Raw genomic sequence first — 24956 nt, 5'->3', positions numbered from 1 at the left:
GAGCTTCAAAATGTGCTGAGCTCGGGCTCGGGGAGGAAGAAGGAGACGGCCGATATATAAAGGGAGAACATTTAGTCCCGGTTGGTGGCTCCAACCGGGACTAAAGGTAACTTTCCAACCCCGGGCGCAGCCACGGCCCGGGAGTAGACCTTTACTCCCGGTTGGATCCACCAACCGGGAGTAAAAGTATATCTTTAGTCCCAGTTGGTGGCTCCAACCGGGACTAAAGGTCTCTGCCACCTCTGTCTGGCGCAGTAGCCGTTGGGCAGGGACCTTTAGTCCCGGTTGGAGCCACCAACCGGGACTAAAGGTATTTCTAGTCCCGGGGGCAAAAAATTCTGGGACTAGAGTCCATTTTGGTCGAGGATCAAAGGTCTGTTCTCTACTAGTGACCACGACTGATGCACTATTCAGTATTATTATATCCAAGTCATAGTTGAAACCAGAGCAATGTATTGAGAAAAGTTGTTCACTATTACATAATACATGCAAAATACAATGCCATTTTCGAGTAACATGCATATTTCTATTTCCCTGCAGAACTTGAGAATAACCACTAGGACCACTGTCATTCTGCACATGATGATGAACACATTATACTTAATTTAGCTTAATGATACCTATTGAGTTCGTCAAGCATCCCATGTAGCTGCTGACCATATTTTGGGTATATCTCGACGTCCTCAAACAAGACTGTGGTTATATTGTTTTAAAAGCACAAAATATATAGCTCATATATTATTACTTATACGGTTGTACCACCACTTGACAAGCTTCATTTGGGTATTGGCTTCACGAATAGTAGTTCTATCATTTCTTTGAGTGCTTCTGAAGAAGTGTATCCATCATGATCATTCTTGTACATATTATCTACGGTTCTTGCGAAGTCAAACACTGTTCGTGGCATGACCTTTGGTAGTTCTGTCAGTGCAAGGCATTGTTCTAACATGTCCTTCCATTTATCTTCAGCAAGTTCTTTTATCTTTTCGCATGCATCATTCATTGTTGTTCCATGCTCCTTCATGTAGCAATGGACAGTGGAGGCACTGTGGTCTTTTGTTTGTTCACGCTGTGAAACATTGTCGTAAGAAAGAATAATGTCAGGTGTGTTATAATAACAACTAGTTTAATCATCCTAACGTTGTGATTCTGTACTGACATAAAGCAATATCCAGCTTCACTGTAAATGTAAAATTATCGTGAATGTTATGAATAGAATCTAACCAATTCGTTAGATAAATGGATACTGAGAAGAATTCAATTTACTGTTTTTGCATGAAGCTATACTCGTTTAGAAATAGAGAAATACCATGGTTGATGCGACATCATTTGAGAGGCGTACATATATACCAAAAGACATTAGAAATTGAGGAAAGCTCAAAAGCCACTCGAGTGTCTCCTTTGTTATTATGTCACCCATTCCAACAAATGCGGCACATGTAATAGGGATGCATGCAATGCTTTCCATTCAAACTTGAAGGTGTTCACTCATTGTTTTTGGCACATAGTCTTCATCACGCCATTTTATTTCATTGTAGTACTGCTGAACCAAACGCTCCATCTATATGAAATATGGAAATGTGTGAAAATTATTTCTGATTCTAATACCATTGCTGCTTGATAAAATAGGCTGCTTGAAATAAAAATAACTGAATTGAAATAATGATAGGTTGCATTGCATAAGTTCCATTGTTCAGGTAAAAACTTTATTGATTTTCATGTTTATGGGCAATACAGTTCCCAAGAAAAGTTTTACTAGAAAATAAAGGCATTTCGTACATAGTCAACACCACATGTATCCATCTAGTCCCTGAATTAATTTATGACCAATCAAAATATCATGCATAATTAAAGAACTCGATTTTTAATATTAGGCAAAGAAATTTATCTACGGATTTTGCTTCAATTATGACTGCAATGACCAAGTCTGTTTGCCGGCCGGCTCATGCATGCGCTGCTTTTAATGGTCATAGGAACTAGAAGAGCATATAGCAGGGTTAGTTCTTTATAATTCTTAGATAATGATAGTCATCAAACCTAGGCTCGAAGTTCATTATCTATTATTAAATTTCTTTGTACAATAAGTAGGTTTTTTTTTCATGTCAGTAACATAACTCAATTTGATAGAGCCTAGTATTTCTAGCTGATTGCGTTGACTGTGTTCCTTGGCAATGCTCAAGTATAAGACATTCATAACCGGGTATGTAGAATACTCACCGCCAGTTTTAGATAAAGCACACGGTAACTCTTCTCTGCCCCTAACTCATCCTCAAATGAATGAAATGTGTCCAACAGAAATAAGTAGAAACCCTTCATATACTCTGGGAGAAGAGGTACTGCACTTACATCCCATCTGCATTTTACAAAGTTAGGATTTGGTTTCCTATAGTATTAAAGCTCTCTAGAGAGAAGCGTTTCAAAAAGCACTGAATGTATTTTTCAAAATTTATTTTTAGGATCATTACATTGCATACTAATGGTATCATTATTTTGATTCAAATATTATTATATTACTGATAAATTATTTGTGGTTTTCCTTTGAACGGGTATTACTATTTGAAAAAATAGTGAATTTTTATATTGTTGCTTGTATATGTTTGGTGTACACATTATTGTTTGAATTTCGTTGCTTATCAGTAATGAAACTCAGTACATCTCAGCACCAAAAGAGCTTCATGTCGTGGACATATCTCCACGTAATATCATCCCTTTATGACAGACTCACAGGGAAAATTTTAGTTTCTTTCTTTTCGTATATGTGTATGTAAATCAATGACATGCCATCCAATATGTATTCAATAGTTAATGCATGTAATATTTTTAAAATAAAAAACATGTGACATGATTTTGGAAGATCATTGTTACCTGCCAACTGCTTCAACAAATTTCATGCACTCTTCGGTGGTACCATATGTGTCAAACATATCATCAATTATTGTAATAAAAGATGTGATCTTTGTTTGTATAATTCGGGAACGAGAGTATGGAGGATGATAGCATGCCCCATTCATCCAGAAATATGTCTCCACTATTCTATCTCTAACAAAAGTCATCTTTGATTTGGCTAGGAACTCCTTCCACCACCTACCATGCATGTTAAGATAAGTCAAGTAAATCCTAGGACTGAAACTGCACGTCGAGTCGAAGTAAGATGAAAATAATCTTACACTGTGCAATGCTTTAACTCTTCACAGAAAACAAGCTGTTGAAGGTTAAAATTCAGTTCTGCAAGCTCCAATATGGCTTCATTCATTGTAGCGTCTTTTTCATAAATGGGTATGTAATTTCTTGCTTCTAATATTCCAACCCTTCTAAAAAGTGGGGTATGAAGTGAAGCGGACACCTCCTTTGCAAATGGCGATTCTGGAAGTTCAAGGATATCTTGAAGGCAACGTCTTGTGAAAGAAATTGCTTCATCCAGTACCTTCTCTCCATGTCTCCTCAAATATGCTGCATTATACAAGCTTAACAAGCTTCTCGTGTCAGCATAAGCAAAGCCCCCTTCTTCTGTTTTAAAGTGTAGAAATACATCTGCAAAATTGCCTCAAAGTGAATAATAGTCATGTCCTATTTTTCACAGTTAAAACATTTGATGTGACATTAATTGGTCCTCACTCCAATGATGATGGGGGATTACCATGGAACTCTAGAAGAAAAAACACTGTTTTGAGTGCAAGATCATATCTTACCTGATGACACATAGTAACCATTCTTTCGAAGAAGATAAAACCGCAGGGAAACTAAGTTTAGATCTTTATTATTGTAATCGGAGTTGTAAATACCCTGCAGCAACTTGTCTATCTCATTCTCGTAGTAGTAATCCAGTCCAAGTCGTTGCAATGTGAGTATAAGATTCAGTGTTTCTGGTAATTCAGTTGAGCCCATCAAAATCTTCCTAACATCTTCTCTTAATACCTCAGCTCGTTCTTCCATGTATGCTTGCTGCGTGGAGGACAAGTATAGGTCAATTTCACCAACCTACATCTATATATATGTATGTCAAAAAAGTTTATCCCCTGATGATGATCTTCAGCGAGATGCAGTTGTTAATTACCTGAGGTGCAGTTGGCGGCTGGTAAGTGAGGAAGAAATCGCCCCATAGGCTTGGGTGGAAGGTAGTAGCCTTTCGCAGCTCCTCTGCCTCGCTGAAATGTTGTGCTGGAGGAGGCGCCATGCTCTCAAACAATTTGATCTACAGCCTAGCCAGTTAAGATTTCTGAGAGATTTGTTGATGCCTATATGTGTGGCATTACAGGGCTATTTATACACGATGCAGGCATGCGCCGACAAGAAGTTACTACACCGGCCAGGAAGCAAATTTAGTTCAACCAATTTGTGCAATGCTGACGTTGTGACGATGAAAGCGGGTTCTCATATCTTTGTTTCTTTCTTGAGAGGTGGAAAGCAGGTTTTCTGCTTCTGCATACACACGTGGCACTGTTTTCAGACTCTGTGCTTTGTACTCCGTACGTACAAGCAGGTTTGATCCATCTAACTGACAAATGAAGCAGAAAACAAATGAACCAGCCGGCTACGTGCACGGCAGACAGGAGACAGGACTCATACTTTATGCATGCGAAGCTACTTGCAATGAAGAAAATTGAAGTTAACGCAACTGGCCAATAATATAAAAAAACACCTTGATCCACGAAAAAAGGATATTTTGTCGTCTCTAGGAAGAAGAATAGATGTGTATAGTACCAGTTGCACAAATGACAGATCTGTGAAGGAAAGAGACAAAATGTTGGATTTATTTAATCAATTTTTGAAATGATTTCGTATTCAAACTGTCTTTTAGGGAAATTGAGGGAAACAATGTTAATTTCGATTGCCCGATTCAATTTTTGACTTGGTCCTACCCAGAGACGACCAATAATGTGCCTGAAGCCAGGAGCAATCCAGGCTTATCCTTGGATCTTGATCTAGATTGAGAGTTTGAGAGCGACATCGTTGCTGTGTTCTTAAATGTTTTGGCATTCCGTTCTTTCCATAGTTGCCAAGTTACCAGAGCCACCATGGTGTTGAACCCTTTGCATTTGGTTCTGGGCAATGGCAGTGAAAGACCGAAAACAGCGACCAGAGGGATTGATGAATGGGAGCCTCAAATTTCTTTCGAAACTTTGAACCATTGTCCCAAAATCACCGCCAAACACAAGACGCAACAATCGTGATGTCCACAAGCCAAACAAGTGCCTGGATGTTGCCTAGAAACACAGCGGGACACGACAGCGAAAGTGGAACGAGAAACAGAACTCAAACGCACAAGACACGGACGGACCAGAACTACGACACAGGGTCAGACCCGAAATTGCAGGTGACTGATCGGAATTTCCAAGGTCCGACAGAACCAGAGAACCCAAATTTACTGAGAAAAAGTGTCACGAGCAGCAACAAAAAAAAAACTTAACAGCAACACCAAAAATCACTCGTACAAGATTAAGACTAGCTAAATGAGCAGGCAATAATTTGGCTCATGTAACTCGAAAGTGACAACTCAAGATTTGGAAAATCAAATCACGTTGCTGCAAGCATATGCCAAACAAGGAGCAGCTGCCTGCTGTGCACCACGGTCAAAGAAACAAGAGAAAATCCCCTATATGCCATCAAAACTTATAAGTATCCCTTACTTGCCATCATAAATTATGCGTTCCCTTCAGAGCCATCAATATAGATTTGTGATCCTTTACACGCCATTATCATCATACCACAGTTAAGTGATGGGATGAAAAGACAATTGTACCCCTATTGCAAGATGAAGATTAATTGTAGTCTCATCCCTTACATGCCATTGCGCTGATAAAATCAACGGTATATACAAAATATGTATTCTACAACAATTTCAATTATTTTCCCTAATTGCAATCAGACAAATGTAGAAGGAAAAGTATAAGAACTGTTCTTACCCTTTAGGAAGCCAAGAAGTGTCACGGCCTTGCGGAGGCATCACCATGCATGGGCTACTCATCTTCGAATCATGAGGTGCCCTGGTTGGCCAAGGAGGGGGGGGGTATAGTCAATGGGGGAGTGGGCCGATGGTGGGGTGGCGCTGCCAGGCAGTGGGAGCGCAGCGAGTCAATGGGGGTGGCGCGATCAGCTGATGGGGAGTGGGGGCGTAGGAGATTGAGGGCTTGTCCTCGCTCGCGAAGCGGAGCTAAGGGGGCGGCGTGAGCCGTGTGGTGCTCGCCTGGGAGATCGACGCCCGCCGCCAGGAATCAGGAGTCGATCTGGGTTTCATGCCTGACCTTTCTCTCTATGGAACATGAGGTGTCCATGAGAAGGGGTAGAAAAGGAAATGGATTAGCCCACTAACGGCGTTATAACAGCTGGTTCACTGAATCTTAGTCAATAGTCAATTTAGTGGCATATAAGGGATCACAAATCTATTTTGATGGCTCTAAAGGGAACGCATAATTTATGATGGCAAGTAAGGGATGCTTATAAGTTTTGATGGCATATAGGGGATTTTCTCAAGAAACAAGCAGGTTTCTGGTTCTGCTGGATGAAAAGATTGGACAGCTATCTGCAGCAGCTGTAATCCGTTCACCGCTTAGCATCAAACACGACAAGAACAACTTGAAGACCGAGAGATCCACTTGCTGCTGGACAGCTACCGGCTATTGCTGGTTCTGCAAGACAGAGGGGAGGAAGAGAGCACCGATGCGCAGAGAAAGGGACACCGGACACGACCGGTCCAGCAACCAGTGCAAGAGACCGGTGAACACCGGTGACCACGGTGTGCCCGAACAGAGAACCAGCCACGGAAACACAGAACAAACGCACACCGGTCCTCACCAGTGTTAGACCCGGTGCACCAGGAATGCAACCGGTGCTCCACGACAGAGCAGGAACAGCAGGGCAACTCAAATGAAATTCAAACGAATCTCTACCAAATCAAATCCAACTACCACCAAACTTTACCCAGGTGATCATAAGGTAGCTGGAGGGCTATATTGAAAGATCATCGCCCAAAAATTGGTAGAACTCCGGGAATTTCAGATCACGTCCAAGAATCAAAGTTTTTCACCCCAAAACGAAATCCTCCCTGATCTATGAGCTCGTGTGTATTTAATCAAATTCACTTGGTGAACAGCATCAACACACATCCTTGCTCATATGTAATCAGTTGGATTCGCCCCAAACAACTCAAATCAATGAAATCGAGCAAAACGGGGGAAGAAGACCAGAAACGAAGAACACCCAAACGCTAAAAGCAAAATCACGAACGCATGATTTGAATCCCGGAGGATAACGAGAGGTAAAGGCCTCTCTTCCCACTTAGAAGGATGCGATTACACAAACAGTGGAGTCAATTCATCTATGGACCTCTACAACAGCTAGGGGAGGGGAAAACCTAAAGAATAAAATCAAAACCGGAGAGGTGAGGACTGATTAGGGTAGCCGTCTCTTAGTTATGGAGCCTATCACACATTCCCAAAGTGCTCCTAGATATTTGGAGCAAACCACCTTACCGAAGGGGTATTCCAGTCCAACACGACACGTGTCACTGTCGTCCTCGACTGCTCGGGCACCAAGTCTTCAAAGCCTCCGCTTGACTTGCATGACCGCCGTCTTGACTTGGTCAACATAGTCACTCCCATATACTCTTGTACTTGTCGATGACCCCAGGTGTCAGCCACCCACGGTCAATCACCCGACTTCTCCGGTCCCTCTATCCAAGCCACCGGCATCCGTCCTTCACCGCTCACAGTCCATCATCACAGATCCGCTTGACCTTCACCTTCGCCGTCCACCACCGTCTCCGAGCTCCACACCTACGCACCAAAAAGCCAAGAGACATGTCAGAGAGAGTGGTTGATATAGTTTGTTTTATTTAGTACATGAAGTTAATTTAGGCCTAATAATTCCCTTCATCTGAATAAACCCTCGCTCCTTCAAACACCACACACACATTCCTCCAATCTCCTCATGCCTCGGACGACTCAGAGTTGAGCGAGCTGACCCCGAGCGCTTCCACCACAGCCAGCAGGTTCTCGTGCGACGACCCGCCGGCGCCAGCAGCTTCCTCCGCCATCGCCTTCCACCTCGCCGCGCTCCTCCGAACCTCCACGCTCTCCATCACCTCACCAACATTCGCAGTGACCTGCTCCCTCCTCACTTCGGCGTCCAGCCTGCGCCCCATGCCCCACACCTCGCACGCGTACTTGCAGACGGTGAACTGGTCCGCGAACACCGGCCAGCACACCATTGGCACGCCGGCGGCGAGGCACTCGCATGTGGAGTTCCACCCGTTGTGCGTCAGGAAGCACTGTTGGTGTAATCTTGTGTTCACCAATGATGTGGATGCTGAGGTGGAGTCGATTCAACAGAAGGCTCAGTAGAATTTGAATAAGGACGTTGGCGGGAACGGCTAGCGTCGAGGCTAGAGCGGGGTGACCGCACCCACGATGCTGTCTGTTTTTGATAGTTGTTTTTCTGCCAACTTGTATCGTGTGTCATTTGTTTCTTTGTGTTGTAAGCATGTGTTTAGACTGCTGGTATAAGTAGTCGGATGTAAGGTGTGTGTAGGAGGGCCTTTGGACACATCATAACTGTGCTTGTACTCGAACTTATTCAGAGTGAAAAAGGGCATTGTCTCCCTGTTGCCAGGGTGCAGTTGCCGTTCGTGTGGATCTCGTTCTTGTGCGATCTTGATTAATAGGCTTAGCCACTGTGAAATTGTGTTTACGATTGTGATCCTGAGCCAATATCTGGTATCAGAGCCAACCGATCGCTTACACATCGCGTCGAGTTGATCTGTGTCCATGAGAGATCGCGGGAGCGGCGGCGGAGGAGATGGTGGTGGCCGGATCCAGTACCCGCTTCTGACTGCCACCAACTACACTAGTTGGAGCATCAGAGTACAGGCGATCATGGAAGATCAAGGTGTTTGGGAGGTGATTGAGCCGGCGGGGGAATCGTCGGATCAAGGCGCGGCGGCGTTTGCAACGAGCAAGGTGAAGGACACCAAGGCACGAGCACATATGCTCCAGTGCCTGCCAGATGATCTGCTGATGCAGGTCGCCACGAAGAAGACCAGGAAGGAGGTCTGGGAATCGCTCAAGGCAAGATTCGTGGGGGAGGAGCATGTCAAGGAGGCGCGGTTGCAAACTCTAAAGAGTGAGTTTGACAATCTAAGAATGAAGGAGGATGAGACGATGGATAGCTACGCAGGAAAACTGACAAGCATGTCAGTGCGGTACGCCAATCTCAGTGGATCGCTTGATGATGCAGCACTGGTGAAGAAGATGTTTGACACCGTGCCGGAGCAGTACATCCATGTCATAGCTGGGATCGAGCAATTCTTCGATCTCAAGAAGCTGGCATTCAACGAGGCTGTCGGGCGCCTGAAAGCTTTTGAAGAGAGAACCAGGCGGGGAGCAAGTGGTTCTCGGCCAGAGCCCGGTCAGGTGCTTCTGACACAAGCTGAGTGGGAGGCTCGGCAGAAGAAATCCCTTGGGCGAGGACATGGTGGTGGCCGTGGACGAGGTCATGGCCGCGACGGTGGGAGCAGTGGCCATGGCAGTCATGGTGATGGTGGCAAGGAAGGCGCAGGGAAGTGTGACAAAAGCCACATCAAGTGCTTTAAATGTCACACCTATGGACACTATGCCAACAGGTGCCCAGGGGGTGAGAAGAAGAAGGATGAGGAAGCTCATCATGCCAAGAAGATGGATTATGAACCTGCTGTGTTGCTCACTGAAATGGAGGAGTCAGGACAGCTCGAGCACCTGTTGTTAGAAAATGTTCAGGTTCAGAGTGAACTGTGTCTGAATGAGGTGCAGACAGATTCAGAGCTGCATTTCACAGGCGATGGGGAGTCATGTGGGGATGTGTGGTACCTCGATAATGGTGCTAGCAACCATATGATAGGAGAACATCAAAATTTCAGAGACATCGACACCACCATTGGTGGCAAGGTACGGTTTGGAGATGACTCATCTGTTGAAATTCATGGTAGAGGGTCTATTCTGTTTCAAGGTAGATCAGGGGAACAGTGGATCTTGTCTGATGTCTATTTTATTCCTAAACTGAGAAGCAATTTGATTAGCTTGGGTCAGTTGACTGAGATAGGGCATAAGATAGAAATGGATGATGATTACATTGAGGTGATTGATAAGAACAGAAATAGACTAATCATGAAGGTTCAGATGTCTGCTAATAGATTGTACAAAATTCAGTTGGATGTTGTTAAACCTGTCTGTCTGTTAGTAAATGCAAATGATGAGTCATGGTTGTGGCATGGGAGACTAGGTCATGTTAATTTCAAGTCAATAAAAATGCTGGTAGAAAAAGAGATGGCTGGGGGTTTACCCATGATTGAGCATCCTGAACAAATCTGTCACTCCTGTTTGGCTGCTAAACAAACCAGAAAGTCTTTTCCTAAGTTGTCATCTTGGAGGGCAGATGAGCCTTTAGAGTTGGTCCATGTGGATTTGTGTGGGCCTATCACACCTAAAACAGTTGGGGGCAATAAGTACTTTATGTTGTTGGTTGATGACTGTACTAGGTATATGACAGTGTCTATTCTAAAATCAAAAGATCAGGCTTGTTCAGCTTTTGTCAAGTTCAAAGCAGAAGTTGAGAATAGCTTAGGCCATAAGCTTAAGATGATGAGATCTGATAGAGGTGGTGAATTTCTAGCAGAAGCCTTTAGGGATGTGTGTGAACAAGCTAGGATCAAAAGGCAATTTACTGCTCCCTACTCACCTGAACAAAATGGGGTTGTTGAGAGAAGAAATAGAACTATCATGGAGATGTCCAGATCAATTCTGAAATGCATGAGAGTACCAGGGTGTTTCTGGGGTGAGGCAGTGAGACACTCTGTGCATTTGCTGAATAGATTACCAACTAAAGTTATGGGGTATAGAACTCCATTTGAGGGTTGGTGTGGTAGAAAACCTCAACTTGGACACTTAAAGGTGTTTGGATGTAGGGCTAATGTGAGGCCAGCATGGCCACATCTGAAGAAACTAGATGATAGGAGTACTGCTATGGTTTATTTTGGCGTGGAGGATGGATGCAAGGCACATAGGTTATATGAACCAAAAACCAAGAAAATTATAGTCAGTAGAGATGTCATCTTTGAAGAAGCAGTAGCTTGGGATTGGGAAACTGAATTTGGTGAAAATTCAGAGTTTATTGAAGAAGGATCTGTGGAAATAGCAGATCAGCCATTCATTGGTGCTGTTGGGAATGGTCTGAATCATCAAGATGTTTGGGGAACTAAGAATTCAGGGGGAGCTGGTGGAGATGGATTCACTGGTGAAGTGGATCAGACAATTCAGCAGGGGACTGATGCAAACTCTGGTACTATTGATGGTCATGCAACTAGTTCAGAGATTGCTCCAGCTCAAAGTTCAGAGATTGGACCAATTCAGGATGTGAATATGGACCAAGACAATGAAAACATGGATGATTCAGATTATTATGATGAACCACCACTAAGATTTAGAAACCTCAATGAGGTGTATAAGGACAGTGTTGAGGTGGAGATGCAATATGACTCAGAGGTGGAGGCACTGTTGACTGTCATGGAAGAGCCAAGTAGCTATCAAGATGCAGCTGGTGATGGGAATTGGGTTGGAGCTATGGAGAGTGAGATCCAATCCATCAACAAAAACAAAACATGGGAGTTGGTGAAGCTGCCAGCAGGTCACAAACCAATAGGTTTGAAGTGGGTGTTCAAATTGAAGAAAAATGCAGCAGGAGATGTAGTGAAGCATAAAGCCAGATTGGTTGCAAAGGGTTATGTTCAAAAACAAGGAATAGATTTTGAGGAGGTATTTGCTCCAGTGGCAAGACTTAACACTGCGAGACTAATTCTTGCACTTGCAGCTAATAGAGGTTGGGAGGTACACCACTTGGATGTAAAAACTGCATTTCTCAATGGTGAACTAGAAGAGAATGTTTATGTGAAACAACCTGAAGGGTTTGTGTAGAAAGGAAAGGACCATATGGTGTTGAAATTGAGCAAAGCACTGTATGGGTTGAAACAAGCCCCAAGGGCATGGAACATAAAACTTGATAGCAGTCTGAAAAAGCTTGGTTTCAGAAAATGTGTGACTGAACCAGCAGTGTACATCAGAGGAACAGGTCAATTAGCTCTGATGGTTGGAGTCTATGTTGATGATCTGATTGTAACAGGTGGCCAACCTGGAGAAATTGTAAACTTCAAGAAGCAGATGACTTCAGTGTTTGATATGAGTGACTTGGGAAAATTGTCATTCTATCTCGGGATAGAGGTTGAGCAGAAAGAAGATTACATAGCAATCAGGCAGACTGGTTATGCTAAGAAAATCCTGAGTCAGTTTGGGATGGCTGACTGTAATGCCACAAAGTGTCCAATGGATCCAGGAAACAAGCTTGATGCAAATAAGCAGGGACAAAGGATTGACTATATGCATTACAGAAGGATCATAGGATGCTTGAGATACTTGCTTCATAACAGGCCTGATTTAGCATTCTCAATTGGTATGGCAAGTAGGTTCATGGAGAAGCCTACTGCTAAGCATCTAGCTGCAGTGAAACAAATCCTGAGATACTTGAAGGGAACACTGAATTATGGGTTGGTTTATACCCAGGAAGGCAAGCAGGAACTATTGGTGGGGTATACTGACAGTGATGTGGAGGAGATATTGTGGGAAGAAGAAGCACTGGAGGTATGGCATTCTATTTGAATGATAGCCTGGTGACTTGGAACTCACACAAGGAAAAGACAGTGGCATTGTCATCATGTGAAGCTAAATTCATGGCAGCTACAGCAGCAGCTAAGCAAGCCTTGTGGCTCAGAAACTTACTAGTTGAGATCACTGGGAATCAGTTGAAGGCAGTGTCACTGGTGGTGGACAATAATTCAGCAATAGCTCTGATGAAAAACCCAGTTTTCCATGGCAGAAGTAAACACATTGAGATTAAGTTCCACTTCATTCGTGAGTGTGTGGAACGTGGACAGATTGTGGTTAAAAGGGTTGGGACTCTGGAGCAGAAAGCTGATGCACTGACAAAGCCATTGGCAGCAATCAAACTTGGTGTGATGGGTCATCTGATGGGAGTTCGTGATCTGGGTGAACATCAAGCTTAAGGGGGAGAATGTTGGTGTAATCTTGTGTTCACCAATGATGTGGATGCTGAGGTGGAGTCAATTCGACAGAAGGCTCAGCAGAATTTGAATAAGGACGTTGGCGGGAACGGTTGGCGTCGAGGCTGGAGCGAGGTGACCGCACCCACGATGCTGTCTGTTTCTGACAGTTGTTTTTCTGCCAACTTGTATCGTGTGTCATTTGTTTCTTTGTGTTGTAAGCATGTGTTTAGACTGCTGGTATAAGTAGTCGGATGTAAGGTGTGTGTAGGAGGGCCTTTGGACACATCATAACTGTGCTTGTACTCGAACTTATTCAGAGTGAAAAAGGGCACTGTCTCCGTGTTGCCAGGGTGCAGTTGCCGTTCGTGTGGATCTCGTTCTTGTGCGATCTTGATTAATAGGCTTAGGCACTGTGAAATTGTGTTTGCGATTGTGATCCTTAGCCAATAAGCACCCCACGGCGTGGTGCCGTAGCACCCGCTCCTGCGGGCACCACGTTGCCACTCGGCCCCGCGCCGCTGTATCCGCCGTGAACGCCGGGGGCAGCGCGGTCACCGGCTCGACCCCGCCGACGACGCCGGCGACGAGGTCCTCCCTGATGATCCACAGGAACGGGCGCCCCGTCGCCGCGAGGCCCCACGCGAACTCCGCCAGCTGGGACTCGGTGGCCACCATGAGGCTGCCGAAGTTGGCGTACACGACGGAGCCCCGCAACTGAGCGTCCATCCAGGCCAGGCACTCTGTGTCGTGCTTCCACAGGCTCAGGTCAAGCAAGCCGCCACCGCCGGCGTCATCTTCCTCGTCGTGGTGCCAGCGGATAAGGGAGCCCCAGCGGCCCGACGGTGTAGATGTGCGGGTACTCGGCATGGAGGGCGGCGAGGACGTCCAGCTCAAGGGCGTCGAACGTGTTGATGATGAGGGCGCCGGCCTTGGTGCAGTTGCTGGACTCGGTGTCACCGAACCACAGGCCGAAATCTTCTGGGTCGGTGGTGCGGACGAAGCTCGAGACGTCGCCAAGGCTGATCAGCGGCATGCCGGGGATCCAGTCGATGATCGTCGTCTCTAGGTAGCCGTTCGTTAAGCAGCTGTCATCTGCAAAGATGAGAAAAGAACGAGCAAATCCACACATATACACAAATTAACTTTTGGTTCCTAGCTGCTGTTTTGAATAATTATTACAATCCATTCACAATTTGAAGTTGTCTTCACTCAAATTTTTCTAAGTTTCACCAAATTTAGAGAAAAAGAACAATAGCATATACGACACCAATCGTCAATTTTAAACTAATTTAATGTTATTATATAAAAATAATAAGTGTAATGCATAACATACAGCAGTTGCAAACTCCAATCTCATACATATAACATAAAACCAAACTTGATTGTTACTAGTTTATAGGTTGTTGACTATGAAGTACTTAGCTCGATTGGCTCGTGAGCTGAATTGTGAGCCAGCTCATTAATTTAACGAGGTAAAACACTAGCTTGGCTCGTCAAGAAAAGAAAACTAGCCGAGCCGTGTGAGCTACCAAGTCACGATTTTTTCGCAGAATTACTATGCGTTGGGCTTTGCAGAATTTAAAAACTAGTGCAGCCGGCTGTATATGTATAGTAGTGTGTGCATGCCAGCTGGGAGTTGGTCGGATATTTGCTGGGCTCTCCTATTATTTCAAAAAATCTCGTTCAAAATAAAAAAAATCAGTCCACGTGAAGGTTTGTTGGCAGTAGCTTGGTCTTCTCGTGCGCAGATCATGTCAGCCGCCCCCGGCCACCCCTCAAGCATGTCCTAGCCAGCCACCCCCAATGGGCCGCAACAAGCCATAGCCAGGCAGGGCCAAGTCAGCAGCAGCCATATCCCGCCAGACGATACGGTGGCTGTGGCCGGCCAGTGATGTCTAGGGGCGGGTAGAGGCCTTCGGCTAGGGTATGCCAAGAAGAGGCTAGGGCAAAGAGGAGAGCGACAAGGATTGGGTTTACCTCCTTCCTAGGGCGATGGAGATGGTGGCTTCTAGGGGTAGCGACAATAAAGATAGGGGTGGTGATTTCTTTCTTGGCTTTTCTTGGTTCGAGAAGGAAGAATTGTGGGGAGAAGTCACACCAACACGGATTTGATGTTGCCAGCCAACTGTGTATCAACCGATTTTTCGAAGTGTGAAAAGATTACAACTAGAGTTGGGATAAGGAGTTGTTGGAGAGAGTATATTTTTTCAATCATGCTAGAAAACCAAGATTAGGAGTGGGTTTTGGGAACTATTGGAGATGCTATAAGGAAGGAGACAAATATGGGATTTCCTTTATTTATTTTTGAAATGATTTATTTCTTATTGAAACTATAAATGTTTCAGGGAACAATATTGTTAGTTACTTGCCTCAATTTGGTATAAGCATTTGTTTTTTTCCTTAGTTTGGACATAGTATGCAGTAAAATTCTACTCACTCCGTCCAAACTGTATGTTGTTTTGACTTTAATTTTCTAGGTTCATAGCTTTTCCTATGTATCTAGAAATTATGTACAACTGGATACATAGCAAAAGCTAGCTATGAACAAGTGAAAACGACTTACAATTTGGGATGGAGGGAGTACTTTAGCTAGTATTTTTTTAACGAGTTAGGTTACATCCACGTCAAGATCTAGCACAACAGTAGCAAAATGCTTGAACATGAATTTTGTTTTATTTGAAGTTTGAGTTTGAACATATATGGATAAATGAGTCCTGAATCATAAATTTGCCAAACCATGTTTATGCCATTGCGTTAGTTTGTCAAAATTTCAAAATGTAAACTAAATTCGCTATATTCCAGCGAAATGTTTTATTAGATTAGATCATTAGAAGATGTTTAGGCAAAGATTAGACTACGGTAACATATTACTATTTATTTGTACTAGCAATTTATCTTACCATGCAAAGTGTTCACATCAGCATCCACTAGAATATCCCACTATCTCGCCATGCAAAGTGTTCACATCAGCATCCATTAACACATGTCATTATGTCTTTATTCGAGCTATTCACATTAGCAAACCACATCATTTACTAACATATATATTTAGTTGTCCACACCATAATGCTAAAAATTATCTACTAACATGTATTATGATATTTATTCAACCATATTAATAATTATAAATAGTATAATTTTACCAGGAATTTCCGCACGCGCGGGGCGTTCCTCTGTATACAAGAGGCGTCGGGAGTACCTTTGAGTGGTAGGCAGCCTCTTTCCCTGAGCTCCCGGAGCCTCATGTGGCACATGAGCGCCGCTGCGCTGCTGGTCCAGAGCACCATGCTGGGGACGCCGAGCTCCCGGGCCACCTCCAGGGCGAAGCTCATGAGCGCCGTGGGCAGCACACACGTGACGGGCGGCACGTCGGGCGCTGCACCGCCACGGAGCCGCGCGACGAGCTCCCTCAGCGGCGCCGTGCACCGGCCGTGGGTGGTGGCCTTGGACAGGCCGAGGTCGTAGTCCTACTGGTCCCGGTCGGCGTCCACCAGCCCGTCCGGGATGGTCTCGATCCTGAACCCCTCGCGGCCACTCACGGCGCCCGCGGTGGCTGCGGCCTGCTGGGCGCGCCGGAGGTTGTGCTCGGTGGCGACGAAGGTGATGAAGACGCCGTGGTGGCGCAGAGCCTGGGCCAGCTGCAGCGCCGGGTTGATGTTGCCGGAGCCCGGGAAGGGCACCACCACGACGTGCGGCTGCGGCATCGCCGTTCGTGTTGCTGCTATAGCTTGCACGCTTTTGGTGACTGGCAACTTGGCTTGGCTTCGATCAGTGCTTTGCCCTGCCACCGTAGTTAGTCGCTTTTATTAACCATAATCAATTGAAATGGACGGCAAGGTCCCAGCCTGAAAGTCAAGGGACGGTGATACTTGAAAAAACAAACAGTTTCCACTAACATCGCGTCATTTTTTGCCGGCCGCAGCACGCACAAAATTAACAAATGTAGTCTTCTATTGACTTTCGACTTTAGCAAGGTTTTCTTTTCACTTCCCACTTTCTACATGAGCACCTTCCCCCTCTCAGCATCATCGATTACAAAATAGATTCCTATAAAAAAATAGATTGACAAATACATAAATGGAAGGAAACCACCCAGAGTTACTTGGGAAATGGTACGTATCACAAGACAGGAAGGAGGGCTTGGTGTCATAAACCTCAAAAGGCACGATGAAGCTCTAATGCTAAAGAGCCTGCACAAATCCTTCAACAAAGTTGAATATTTCTTGGACAAATCTCATCATGCCAGAACATGCAACTACTCTCGGATAGGAAAACCCCATTATTGTCAGATATGGATCTGGCAGTGGGCAATCGGCAGTGATAAGTGGTAAAAAAATCAGAACTCATCCTCCCTGTTGTGTAAAATCTTCTCTACAAAACTCTATATTGGGAATGCCAACCCGCAGATAATGAAATAAAATCATGTGGGGATTAAAAGTCCCCCCATAGTCCTTAAAAAAATAGAACTAAAGTCCTCAACGTTAACGTTACCTCGAGCGGCCACACCAATTGTCAATTGAGCTACATGACAAATGTGACTATACAATTGATGTCATTCTTTTAACTATACAATTCTGAATCTTATCGAGTACTACAAATAATTTTAAATGAAAAAGTTGTAGATCTCATCGAGTACTACAACTTTGATGTTGACTTTGTCTCCATTCGATATTGTTAATCATCTCAAATGTGATCCAATAACTTATATTAAATACTTAGACTTGTAAACTATCTCAAATTAAAAGTTATCAACTACAAAATTTTATAAATTCTACAGTTTTGATATAAAGTTTATCTTGATCTGGTCTCATATAAAAAGTTATACTTTTTTTGTAAATCAGCATATCACTGGTGGTTAAGCCACAGTCCGACAGTGGTAGGTGGACCTATCACTTCGTCTTTTTGAGAATTACACAGTACAACATAGACGCTCACAACACGCACGCACACTCACCCCTATGAACACACATACGCAAACCCTACCCTATGAGCACCTCCAAAGCATTGAGCCAGCACATCCTGAGATTTACGAAGTCACTACAGGCGCCTCGCTATCGACGGGGACGTCGCCTACCACTGAAAGCATAACACTATTAAATCTTGGAATAAATCCAGGAAAATACGAGCACCTATGTCAAGTCGAGGACTTGAACCCGGATGAGCAGATTCCACCACAAGAAACCTAACCAACTGATCTATGATCTGATTTGTGACATGAACCAGTAGTGATAGCAACCTTTGAAGCCACAAATTGACAGTGATAGTCTATCATGGTTTTAATGTGAAATCAGATTTAAAAGACTTCAAAACAAGCTCGAAATTCCTTAATCTGTGGTCAGCTATAGAATAACATTGATTTATTTTTTCTCGAACACATAGGAGAGCTACTTATCTTTGTATTATAGGAAGAGTAGTCCATACAAGAACCCCTCTTACTAGGACCAAGGTAAGAGGGGGTAAAACAAAACAAACCAGAAAAAAAACTTTTCTAAGTTACAAATAATCGACCCGACTATGCAAATGCACTGGACCTATAACCCAGACCCCAGAGATGACCCTCCAGCTGCAAGTTTCTCATAGAGGTTGAGACACTTGCCGAATCTCCATCAAACACACAGGTGTTTCGATGCTTCCACATGGTCCAAGCCCCCAAAATGGTGAGAGAGTTTACTCCTTTCCTGTGTTGTTTACCAACTCTTTTAGTGATTTTCCTCCACCAAGTGGCAAAGCTGTGTTCCCTTCTATTAGGTACCAGTTGCTGCAAATTAAGTGGAGAGAGCACATTATGCCAAAATTGTCTTGCAAACACACATGTTGTAAGAATATGCAAGATAGTTTCTTCTTCTTGGTCACAGAGTATACATTTATCTGGATGAGGAAGCCCCCTCTTTGTTAGTTGATCAGCTGTCCAACATTTATTTTTTATGGCAAGCCAGAGGAACATCTTATATTTTGTTGGTGCCCAAGATTTCCAGAGACGGCGCCATGGTTCAAACTGAATAGATCCATAAAAGAATACCTTGTATGCCGTCTTAGACAGGGGCGGAGCCAAGGCCCGGCCACCCTGGGCCGCTGCTCGGGCTCCCCTGCTAACCTGCCACTAATACGTGAGGGCGCGAGTCTTTGACGGATGACGGTAGCCTTTGATCTGCTGCGCCTGCGCATGTCTCTGCCCCTACCTCAAATCAGTTTTTATTTGCTCGTAGTTACCTAAATTAACACATACTCTACCTTCACGCTAAAAAAATAGGACGCAATCTTTATTTGATTTTGCATGCCAAAAAATCGTAGCTTGATCTAATATGTTATAAATTTATGTGTGTGGCTTGTCACTCTTAAGCATATGGCATATTGTCCTGCCCAGGCTCTTTAAAACTCCTCGCTCCGCCACTGGTCTTGGATGAGATAGAACCTGATATGTGATGCTTCCAAATATGCTGATCATCATCACTTGTGAAGGTAAAATTCATAAGAGCATCCCAAAGTTTGACGAACTCTATCAGACCATTAAGAGAAAGACCCCCACGTATGTCCTGTACCCACACCCGGTTGTCCAATGCCTCCTCAACCGTGCGAGTTTTTATGATCCTTGATGGCACACAACGTACAAGCAACAACCTCCGAGGCCATGTCTACTAAGGAGCAGCCATGTAACCAACTGTCTGTCCAAAATAAGGTATTTCTTCCATTGCCCACATTTGTTATCACCGAGATTGCAAACATTCCTCGGGCATTTGGATGGGAAGGGATTTCCAGACCTGACCATGTTCTATCCGCTGAAGTTTTTTGCCACCACAACCACTTCATTTGTAGAGCCCAACCCATAATTCATAATTTCCAAGTTTTGGATACCCAAGCCACCGAGTTCCAAAGGCATTTGCACTTTCTCCCATCCCACGCCAAACAGCAGCCCCCATTGGCCTCTTTGCGACCTCGCCAAAGAAAGCCTGGTCTTATTAACATTGATTTATGATCTGTACTAATTTATGATGAAGTTAAAATACACGTTCACGATACATGTGTTACAGTAATCTCATAAATTAGTATAGTAATTATTAAAATTCAAAGTGGCCATAGAACAGTAAGTCTCTCTCTGTATATAGAGAGACAAGTTGGGCTGCTACATACCTGCTGGGCCACATAGGAGCTAGGAGGTTGTTAGGCCGCTGTGCTGGGCTTGCATTTGCACTATTTATTGTTTTGGTCGATCCATCAGGTCAGCCCGTGTTTTCTCAAAAAAAAAAAAAAAAATCATGTCAGCCCGTGGGCTAAACTTCATGCCCACGTCTGACTTGAAATTCATGCCAGGTCAAAAAAGTATAGCCCGAGCCTGCCCGATGTGCTAATTGGGTCCGGCAAGGTCATGTTTTTTTTTTTTTGAGTGGGTTAGACCGAGGTCCAGGTGCACGTAGCTGCTTGACGTAATGACTCGGTACGGACAAACATGTGTCCACTGAGAAGCTTGGCTTACTATGCTTGGCCTTGCTTGTCCTCATTTTATCTCGTGGAACTGATGATTAGTGATTCATCAGCCTGCATAAAATTTGCTCCTCACACTTGAAAAACTATAATTAACAAAGTCCATTTTTTCTATGGAAGGTTCAGTTGTGATGGTGGGCATTATTCCACCTTGGTAACAACTCAATGGACCATATTTTTAATTAATTAGTTATACCACCACTGATGCACTATTCAGTATTATTATATCCAAGTCATAGTTGAAACCAGAGCAATGTATTGAGAAAAGTTGTTCACTATTACATAATACATGCAAAATACAATGCCATTTTCGAGTAACATGCATATTTCTATTTCCCTGCAGAACTTGAGAACAACCACTAGGACCACTGTCGTTCTGCACATGATGATGAACACATTATACTTAATTTAGCTTAATGATACCTATTGAGTTCGTCAAGCATCCCATGTAGCTGCTGACCATATTTTGGGTATATCACGACGTCCTCAAACAAGACTGTGGTTATATTGTTTTAAAAGCACAAAATATATAGCTCATATATTATTACTTATACGGTTGTACCACCACTTGACAAGCTTCATTTGGGTATTGGCTTCACGAATAGTAGTTCTATCATTTCTTTGAGTGCTTCTGAAGAAGTGTATCCATCATGATCATTCTTGTACATATTATCTACGGTTCTTGCGAAGTCAAACACTGTTCGTGGCATGACCTTTGGTAGTTCTGTCAGTGCAAGGCATTGTTCTAACATGTCCTTCCATTTATCTTCAGCAAGTTCTTTTATCTTTTCGCATGCATCATTCATTGTTGTTCCATGCTCCTTCATGTAGCAATGGACAGTGGAGGCACTGTGGTCTTTTGTTTGTTCACGCTGTGAAACATTCTCGTAAGAAAGAATAATGTCAGGTGTGTTATAATAGCAACTAGTTTAATCATCCTAACGTTGTGATTCTGTACTGACATAAAGCAATATCCAGCTTCACTGTAAATGTAAAATTATCGTGAATGTTATGAATACAATCTAACCAATTCGTTAGATAAATGGATACTGAGAAGAATTCAATTTACTGTTTTTGCATGAAGCTATACTCGTTTAGAAATAGAGAAATACCATGGTTGATGCGACGTCATTTGAGAGGCGTACATATATACCAAAAGACATTAGAAATTGAGGAAAGCTCAAAAGCCACTCGAGTGTCTCCTTTGTTATTATGTCACCCATTCCAACAAATGCGGCACATGTAATAGGGATGCATGCAATGCTTTCCATTGAAACTTGAAGGTGTTCACTCATTGTTTTTGGCACATAGTCTTCATCACGCCATTTTATTTCATTGTAGTACTGCTGAACCAAAACGCTCCATCTATATGAAATATGGAAATGTGTGAAAATTATTTCTGATTCTAATACCATTGCTGCTAGATAAAATAGGCTGCTTGAAATAAAAATAATTGAATTGAAATAATGATAGGTTGCATTGCATAAGTTCCATTGTTCAGGTAAAAACTTTATTGATTTTCATGTTTATGGGCAATACAGTTCCCAAGAAAAATTTTACTAGAAAATAAAGGCATTTCGTACATAGTCAACACCACATGTATCCATCTAGTCCCTGAATTAATTTATGATCAATCAAAATATCATGCATAATTAAAGAAATCGATTTTTAATATTAGGCAAACAAATTTATCTACGGATTTTGCTTCAATTATGACTGCAATGACCAAGTCTGTTTGCCGGCCGGCTCATGCATGCGCTGCTTTTAATGGTCATAGGAACTAGAAGAGCGTATAGCAAGGTTAGTTCTTTATAATTCTTAGATAATGATAGTCATCAAACCTAGGCTCGAAGTTCATTATCTATTATTAAATTTCTTTGTACAATAGGTTTTTTTTCATGTCAGTAACATAACTCAATTTGATAGAGCCTAGTATTTCTAGCTGATTGTGTTGACTGTGTTCCTTGGAAATGCAAGTATAAGACATTCATAAGAGGGTATGTAGAATACTCACCGCCAGTTTTAGATAAAGCACACGGTAACTCTTCTCTGCCCCTAACTCATCCTCAAATGAATGAAATGTGTCCAACAGAAATAAGTAGAAACCCTTCATATACTCTGGAAGAAGAGGTACTGCACTTACATCCCATCTGCATTTTACAATTAAAGTTAGGATTTGGTTTCCTATAGTATTAAAGCTCTCTAGAGAGAAGCGTTTCAAAAAGCACTGAATGTATTTTTCAAAATTTATTTTTAGGATCATTACATTGCATACTAATGGTATCATTATTTTGATTCAAATATTATTATATTACTGATAAATTATTTGTGGTTTTCCTTTGAACGGGTATTACTATTTGAAAAAATAGTGAATTTTTATATTGTTGCTTGTATATGTTTGGTGTACACATTATTGTTTGAATTTCGTTGCTTATCAGTAATGAAACTCAGTACATCTCAGCACCAAAAGAGCTTCATGTCGTGGACATATCTCCACGTAATATCATCCCTTTATGACAGACTCACAGGGAAAATTTTAGTTTCTTTCTTTTCGTATATGTGTATGTAAATCAATGACATGCCATCCAATATGTATTCAATAGTTAATGCATGTAATATTTTTAAAATAAAAAACATGTGACATGATTTTGGAAGATCATTGTTACCTGCCAACTGCTTCAACAAATTTCATGCACTCTTCGGTGGTACCATATGTGTCAAACATATCATCAATTATTGTAATAAAAGATGTGATCTTTGTTTGTATAATTCGGGAACGAGAGTATGGAGGATGATAGCATGCCCCATTCATCCAGAAATATGTCTCCACTATTCTATCTCTAACAAAAGTCATCTTTGATTTGGCTAGGAACTCCTTCCACCACCTACCATGCATGTTAAGATAAGTCAAGTAAATCCTAGGACTGAAACTGCACGTCGAGTCGAAGTAAGATGAAAATAATCTTACACTGTGCAATGCTTTAACTCTTCACAGAAAACAAGCTGTTGAAGGTTAAAATTCAGTTCTGCAAGCTCCAATATGGCTTCATTCATTGTAGCGTCTTTTTCATAAATGGGTATGTAATTTCTTGCTTCTAATATTCCAACCCTTCTAAAAAGTGGGGTATGAAGTGAAGCGGACACCTCCTTTGCAAATGGCGATTCTGGAAGTTCAAGGATATCTTGAAGGCAACGTCTTGTGAAAGAAATTGCTTCATCCAGTACCTTCTCTCCATGTCTCCTCAAATATGCTGCATTATACAAGCTTAACAAGCTTCTCGTGTCAGCATAAGCAAAGCCCCCTTCTTCTGTTTTAAAGTGTAGAAATACATCTGCAAAATTGCCTCAAAGTGAATAATAGTCATGTCCTATTTTTCACAGTTAAAACATTTGATGTGACATTAATTGGTCCTGACTCCATTGATGATGGGGGATTACCATGGAACTCTAGAAGAAAAAAACACAGTTTTGAGTGCAAGATCATATCTTACCTGATGACACATCGTAACCATTCTTTCGAAGAAGATAAAACCGCAGGGAAACTAAGTTTAGATCTTTATCATTGTAATCGGAGTTGTAAATACCATGCAGCAACTTGTCTATCTCACTCTCGTAGTAGTAATCCAGTCCAAGTCGTTGCAGTGTGAGTATAAGATTCAGTGTTTCTGGTAATTCAGTTGAGCCCATCAAAATCTTCCTAACATCTTCTCTTAATACCTCAGCTCGTTCTTCCATGTATGCTTGCTGCGTGGAGGACAAGTATAGGTCAATTTCACCAACCTACATCTATATATATGTATGTCAAAAAAGTTTATCCGCTGATGATGATCTTCAGCGAGATGCAGTTGTTAATTACCTGAGGTGCAGTTGGCGGCTGGTAAGTGAGGAAGAAATCGCCCCATAGGCTTGGGTGGAAGGTAGTAGCCTTTCGCAGCTCCTCTGCCTCGCTGAAATGTTGTGCTGGAGGAGGCGCCATGCTCTCAAACAATTTGATCTACAGCCTAGCCAGTTAAGATTTCTGAGAGATTTGTTGATGCCTATATGTGTGGCATTACAGGGCTATTTATACACGATGCAGGCATGCGCCGACAAGAAGTTACTACACCGGCCAGGAAGCAAATTTAGTTCAACCAATTTGTGCAATGCTGACTTTGTGACGATGAAAGCGGGTTCTCATATCTTTGTTTCTTTCTTGAGAGGAGGAAAGCAGGTTTTCTGCTTCTGCATACACACGTGGCACTGTTTTCAGACTCTGTGCTTTGTACTCCGTACGTACAAGCAGGTTTGATCCATCTAACTGACAAATGAAGCAGAAAACAAATGAACCAGCCGGCTACGTGCACGGCAGACAGGAGACAGGACTCATACTTTATGCATGCGAAGCTACGTGCAATGA

At 42.9% G+C, this 24956-nt stretch overlaps 3 pseudogenes; all 3 read right to left on the bottom strand.

The window, feature by feature from the left end:
• Positions 1–775: 775 nt before the first annotated feature.
• Positions 776–4186, bottom strand: LOC136532301 (sesquithujene synthase A-like; annotated as a pseudogene).
• Positions 4187–7924: 3738 nt separating this feature from the next.
• On the bottom strand, positions 7925–16785 carry LOC136532299 (7-deoxyloganetin glucosyltransferase-like; annotated as a pseudogene).
• Positions 16786–20908: 4123 nt separating this feature from the next.
• On the bottom strand, positions 20909–24548 carry LOC136532300 (sesquithujene synthase A-like; annotated as a pseudogene).
• Positions 24549–24956: the final 408 nt, after the last annotated feature.

This window comes from Miscanthus floridulus, unplaced genomic scaffold (genome assembly GCF_019320115.1).
Source record: "Miscanthus floridulus cultivar M001 unplaced genomic scaffold, ASM1932011v1 fs_573_1_2, whole genome shotgun sequence".
NCBI lineage: Eukaryota > Viridiplantae > Streptophyta > Magnoliopsida > Poales > Poaceae > Miscanthus > Miscanthus floridulus.
This window is presented reverse-complemented; position numbering and strand designations above follow the sequence as displayed.